This window comes from Octopus bimaculoides, chromosome 24 (genome assembly GCF_046866305.1).
Source record: "Octopus bimaculoides isolate indiv1 chromosome 24, ASM4686630v1, whole genome shotgun sequence".
In the NCBI taxonomy this organism is placed as follows: Eukaryota; Metazoa; Mollusca; class Cephalopoda; order Octopoda; family Octopodidae; genus Octopus; species Octopus bimaculoides.
The window spans coordinates 6,872,506-6,880,005 of NC_142951.1; the positions used below are offsets into that span (position 1 = coordinate 6,872,506).

General features: G+C 39.9%; 1 protein-coding gene across 3 annotated transcripts in view; it reads left to right on the top strand.

The window, feature by feature from the left end:
- LOC106875452 (calcium-independent protein kinase C) overlaps nucleotides 1–7,500 on the top strand; it is a 141,811-nt gene that overhangs the window by 1,572 nt on the left and 132,739 nt on the right. The window lies entirely within an intron of this gene.

Below are 7,500 nucleotides of genomic sequence, written 5' to 3' on the forward strand. Positions count from 1 at the left end.
GTTAGAGTGTCAAACTCACAATCGTGTGGTAGTGAGTTCAATTATTGGACTGAGCTGTGGTGTGTTCTGGGGCATGACACTTTTTTTCACATTGCTCCCGTTCACTCAGTGTGTAGAAATGAGTTGTGACATCATTGGTGCCAAGCTGTATCGGCCCCTTTGCCTTTCCCTTGGATAACATCGGTGGTGTGAAGAGGGGAGGCTGGTATGCATGGGTGACTGCTGGTCTTCCATAAACAAATTTGCTCGCAATCCCATGGTCATTCATGACCGAAGGGGTCTTTATCCTTTACACACAAGGGGGCACTGAAAAGTTCCTGGCTTTCGGTAAAAGAAAATACAGGAGGATCAGTTAATTAGGGTTTTATTCAACATATTTCCCTCCCAGATTCACACACTTACTGCAGCGGCTCTTCAGCTTTTCTAAGCCCTGTAAAATAACTCGGAAGGTTGGGCCTTCAAGGAGACTCTTTGCAATACCCTTAAAGCCAGGAACTTTTCAGCACCTACTCATGTGGATATATATATATATATATATATATATATATATATATACATACACACACGCAAGAGGATGCTGAAAAGCTCCTGGCTTTGGGTAAAAGAAAATACAGGAGGATCAGTTAATTATGGTTTTATTCAACATATTCCCCTCCCAGATTCACACACTTATATTGCAGCGGTGATTCAGATTTTCTAAGCCCTGTAAAGGAACTGGGAAGGTCGGGCCTCCAACCAAGCCTTTCATGACACCCTTAAAGCCAGGAACTTTTCAGTATCCCCTTGTGTGTGTGCGTATGTTTACATTCATCATCATCATCATCGTCGTTTAACGTCCGCTTTCCATGTTAGCATGGGTTGGACGATTTGACTGAGGACTGGTGAAAGCAGATGGCTACACCAGGCTCCAATCTGATTTGGCAGAGTTTCTACAGCTGGATGCCCTTCCTAATGCCAACCACTCCGAGAGTGTAGATATATATATTTATATATATATATATATATATATATATATATATATATATATATATGCATACACACACACACAGAGGCTGAGTAAAAAGTAAGCAACGTTTTGAAACAAAATTCATCTCAATATATTTCAACAATGTGGAAATTCTATTCATCAAAGTTCCATTACAATCAATACATTTTTTCCAGTGAGTTACAAGTTTGTTTATTCCGGTAACATAAAAATCTGGAGTTCTGGAGCTGATGAACTATTTGAACGTACTTTCAACATCGGTTTGATTTTTGAACTGCTTCTTTCGCAGGAAACTATCAAGGTGCTTGAAAAAGTGGTAGTCGGTAGGAGAAAGGTCTGGGGAATACGTTGGTTGAGGAAGAACTTCATAGCCAAGTTCCTTCCACTCCTGGAGCATCATTAGTGAAACGTGTGGTCAAAGATTGTCATGAAGAATAATTGGCCCTCTTCTGTTGACCAGTCTGGGATGGAAGAGTAACAGTTTTCCATTCATTTTGGCAAATCCATGCAATACATTGCAGCTGCAACCATCCCTCCCTTTTTTTAGTCAGTCTATCTAAGGTAATTTAGCTGCTATTTCTTGCAAACTGAAGGATCCCTTCCAAGCTGCCTTGTTGCTTGAAACAAGCTCTTATAATCTCTGCAATATTTAGCTCTTCTCTTTCCATTTTTCTCTCAATATACAGTCTTTCTTTCAGTTAATTTTGCAAAGTTTTTTTCTTCCATTTCACTTGTTATAGCCATTAGGCTGCAGCCATGCGGGGGGTGCTGCTTTGAAGAATTTTAATTGAACGAATTGATCTCAGTACTTATGTTTTTGTCTTTAAAGCCTGCCACTTATCCAATCAGTTTCTTTTGCCTAACTGCTAAGTCATGGGGACATAAACCCACCAACACCGGTTGTCGAGTGGTTGTGGGGGACAAAAACACACACATGCATATGACAGGCTTCTTTCAGTTTCTGTCAACCAAATCCAATCACAAGGCTTTGGTTGGCCAAGGCTTCAGTAGAAGACACTTGCCCTAGGTACCAACCACACAGTGGGACTGAACCCAGAATCATGTGGTTGGGAAACAAATGGTGAAGAATTTAGTAAAATAACTGTCACTATTAAGCTTTTGTTTGAAATATAAATTATTATGGAACTTCAATGAAACATTTAAATTTCAATTATTTTATAATATGAAGTTTGTATCTTAGTACAAGGGATGGTCTCAGACAGGTTGGTATAAAAACGGTTAGGGTAAAGACCTCCTTTGGTCATTAATGACCATGGGATTGCACCTAGGAAGTTCCCCTCTGAGGAACAAGTCCAGGCAAGGCTGTTTCTGGAAGACACCAACTGTCGCCCATGCATACCAGCTCCCCCTCTCTGTGCCACCGATGTTATCCAAGGAAAAGACAAAAGCTGATACAGCTTGGCAATAGTGATGTTGCAACACATTGCTACAGCTGTGTGAACTGGAGCAACGTGAAATAAAGTGCCTTGCTCAAGGACGCAACAGAAAGCCCAGTCTAGGAATCAAACTCATTACCTGATGATTGTAAGCCTGACACTCTAACCATTGATCCATGCACCTTTACTTCAAAATGATTAAAGTTATCATTTAACCCCGAGTCAGTACTGACCCAAAGTCTAAAGGATTTCAACTATGACTATCCTATCTTTTTTTTATTCAAATGTAGTGTATCACATCATCATCATTTAGCGTCCATTGTCCATGCTGGCATGGGTTGGACAGTTTGACTGGCCTGGCATGCTGGAAGACCACACCATTTATCTTCAGTGCCTTTTTTTTGTTGTTCATAGGTAAAGTGTAATTTGATAAAAATTTGGCTGTTATCTCTAATAGGTATGTGACCACTTTCCAGGCTCTTTATTGGTTCGAAATTATAACATTTTATTTATTGCTGTTTTTTTTTTTAACTCTTTAACTTAAACTGGCCATATCTGGCCCAAGTTTTTTATCTGTTTTATTTTTTCAAACTGGCCAGATCTAATCTCTCACACCTACTCTACAATGTCATTCTACATACAGATAAACAATCATTGAACGTTCACATTTATGAAATAATGCATGTTTAACTGAAAACAATGGGAATAAGTAAGTATAACATTTGACAGGGAAATCTGAATGCTAAATGGTTAATTCCAGGTCATTTTTGGGAGCCAGTAGATCTATAATGAAAGACATTCCAGTCTGTGGCTATCCCATCTATTCTAACCAAGCAAAATATAGCATAGCTTGGGCTATGTTATCTTATATGTCTTTCTTTTTTTTTTAGATAATAGGTGTGATTAAAGGAGATTTGACTGTAGTAAAAATCTCATGATTCTCGATATAGATGAAGGGTGATATGCTTTTCCATGCTTGCATGGGTTAGATGGAATTTGTTATGTGCACTTTCTATGGCCAGATGCCCTTCTTGTCACCAACTCTCACCTGTTTCCAAGCAAGGTAATATTTCCCTGTGATGGACATGTTTTCACAGAAAATTGGAAATGAAGGACACTGCTTGTATGTTGGTGACATTTGTTTACAACTGTCATGTGACATCAAGAGAAGGAGACACAAACACCCATGTTTATACACACACACACACACACACACACACACACATGTATGTATGAATGTATATGGTAGGCTTCTTTCAGTTTCCATCTACCAAATCCAGTTACAAGGCTTTGGTCAAACCTGAAGCTATAGTAGAAGACACTTGCCCAAGATTTCATGTAGTGGGGACTGAACCTGAGACCATGTGGTTGGGAAGTAATTTTCTTATCACACAGCTACACCTGTGCCTAGCCATACCTGGCTAATTAAATCATTTCTCTGTCCAATTCATTGTTGCATTTTGCAATACGAATCACTCAGCTGCAATGAAGCATGGAATGTCTGAACCAACACTTGGTATGGACACACTTGTTGACCCAGTAGAGAGGCCATTGTTGTTTGGTATGGGCATACCTGTTGGCCCAGTAGGATGGAGCTCTCTCATCAGCTCAGCATCATCGACACCATGCATTTACATATATATATATATATATACTCTTTTACTTGTTTCAGTCTTTTGATTGTGGCCATGCTGGGGCACCGCCTCTAGTCGAGCAAATCAACCCCAGGACTTATTCTTTGTAAGCCTAGTACTTATTCTATCGGTCTCTTTTGCCGAACCACTAAGTGACGGGGACGTAAACACACCAGCATCGGTTGTCAAGCGATGTTGGGTGGACAAACACAGACACAAACATACACACACATACATATATATACATATATACGATGGGCTTCTTTCAGTTTCTGTCTACCAAATCCACTCACAAGGCTTTGGTCGGCCCGAGGCTATAGTAGAAAACACTTGCCCAAGGTGCCATGCAGTGGGACTGAACCCGGAACCATGTAGTTGATAAGCAAGCTACTTACCACACAGCCACTCCTGCGCTTATGTATATCTATCTATCTATCTATCTATATATATATATATATATATATATATATATATATATATATACATATACATACATATACATATATATACATATATACATATATATACATATATATATATATATACATATACATATATATACATATATATATATACATATATATATACATATATATATATATATATATATATATATATATATATATATATATATATATACATGCAAAGCCATTGTTAGAAAGTATTATTGAAATAGGTCATTGATAATGCTGTGTGAGGCCCTTAAATGACTCTTAAGCCCTGCCAAACATTTGCACATTTTATTGCATAATGCACAGTTGTGCTGGGGCTGGCAGAAGGAACCGGTGCCACAGTATGAAGTCTTTTGACATGGCCTTTTCAATCCTCCAACTGAACGGCACACCTTTCTTTCCACAGCCTTCATGTGTCCTGGTGTCAACAATAGCTGTATCATTTCTTTACAAGGGGTTGATTCCCAGTGGCTTCTTTTATGGCTGACCAGGCCTGCAGGACTCCATGCATTTCCTTCTACAAATCACGCACACAGACGTGTTGATCCTTTGTGATAAGCAGTATCCATCAACCGGACATGATCCTTGTTTACGTTTCCCAACACACTTGGACACTTGTTCCCAACACACTTCGACACTTGTTCCCAGCAACCAGCTGCTCTGCAACCTCCCCCCTCTCTCTCATCCACTGAGCTCTTAGCACAATAACACAGGTATTTCAACATTTCCTAACACACACACACACACACACACACACACACACACACACACACACACACACACGCATGCATGCACACAGAACTTACTTTTCTCACACATTTCATACATACACTTCATTATTGATATATACATACATATATATTTATATATCACACCACTCCCCGCGCACTTATTCACACATACATAATCATCTGCACACGCACACACAAACACACACACACACAAGCATACATACACACACATTCTTTACATTCCTTTATCTTGTGATTGGTGCTTGTAACACTTAACTGTGACAATCCCATTTATTATGAGTGTTGGTCACCACTGTATTTATGGATCTCGGTTACTAACCATTCTTGAATAACAACAATCCGTAGCCTTTGTCATTTGTTGTAGATACTCTGAGTGTCTGCATCTGCACAATTGCTTTCCATGAAGCAGGTCTACGGAATGATTTCTTTTCTTTTATTTCTTCACCTTTCTTTGTCGAACCCCATCAGTTGCGAATAACTGCAGGATACCCCTGTCCACTCCTCTGGAGCACAGCTAATACAGCTTGCTACCGAGTCTGTTGAAGGTATTACTGTTTGAACTCAAAGAATCCAAACTCATACTGCAATGAGGACAAACATTCCACTGGTCCCCTGCCTGTGACTGTTCTTTCTTTATCAACATCGAAAGGATGAAATGCAGAGTTGACTTTCGGTGAGATCTAAACTCACATTGCCGAAGTGCCTGTTTTCTCTTATACATGCAAAGCCATTGCTAGAAAGTATTATTGAAATAGGTCTTTCAATGATACATTCCCCCTTGTTTTTAAAAAAATGTAGGTTGTGATTTTGAGGGGGATTTGGCTGCTAGTTTTAGTAGACCAGTTTTGTGGAAAAGATGTTGATTAAAAAGATCCAGCTGCCTGATTGATATTTTATTTTATTGATCCCCAGAAGCACAAAGTTGACTCTATCTAGATTTGAATAAATTGTTCTACTATTTGTTCAATTGATGGGTGAACCTCTCTGAGGTTGCTTAGCCTGCTAGAAAAAGCAGCTATTGCACTATAACACTTTGAATATCAAGACAGGACACATTCGATGATAATGTAGTTTTCATCCTCATCATCATCATCTGGTGAAGCTTGCTTGGATATTGTCTTTCAATTGCTAATTTCATGTCTGTGGATGCAGGCCGGATCTTCATCATCATCTGGCAGATGCGCATGCACACACACACACACACACGTATACCATGGGCTTCTGTCAGTTTCCATCTACCAAATCCATACACAAGGATAGTTATAGAAGAAGACACTCCCCCAAGGTGCCACGTAGTGGGACTGAATCTGGAACCATGTGGTTTGGAAGCAAATTTCTTACTGCACAGCCATGCCTGCACTTATTTATTCATGTTTGTTTTGAAATATTCAAACATTACCTCATTGCTCACCCAAAGGTTTCAAGTTCAATCCCTGCTGAAGGTGGCATTTAAATAACAGCAGGAGGAGACATAGGAGTCACTACCTAGGTGGGCTCAGTTCCCTTAGAGTGTCAGGTTGAAACATTTGCTTGATGGGAGTTCTTCCCCTGAAGATTTCTGCTGCTGTCCACTTGCCCCTTAGCAAGTTTCCACTGATTATAGTTTTGAAATTTCAATGATATGATTGTTTATTTTTAGAATGACATTGTAGGGTCGGTGTGAGAGACCAGATCAGGCCAGTTTGAATGTAAAACAGGTAGAAAATTTGGGCTGAATATGACTGGTTTAACCCCTTAGCATTCAGATTAACTCTGTCAAATGTAAAGCTTATTTATTCCTCATTGTTTTGAATTAATCCTGTTTTATCTCATAGCTTTGAAATGTCAGTGGTGTAACTGTTTACTTTCAGAATGTCATTGTTGGTATGTGCAAGAGGCCAACTCTGGCTGGTTTCAGCATTAAATAGGTACAATGTTGTTGTTGGCACTCCGTTGCTTACGGTGTCGAGGGTTCCAGTTGATCCGATCAACGGAACAGCCTGCTCGTGAAATTAACGTGCAAGTGGCTGAGCACTCCACAGACACGTGTACCCTTAACGTAGTTCTCGGGGATATTTCAGCGTGACACAGTGTGACAAGGCTGACCCTTTGAATTACAGGCACAACAGAAACAGGAAGAAAGAGTGAGAGAATGTTGTGGTGGAAGAGTACAGCAGGGTTCGCCACCATTCCCTGCCAGAGCCTCATGGAGCTTTAGGTGTTTTCGCTCAATAAACACTCACAACGCCCGGTCTGAGAATCGAAACAGCGATCCTATGACCGCAAATCTGCTGCCCTAAC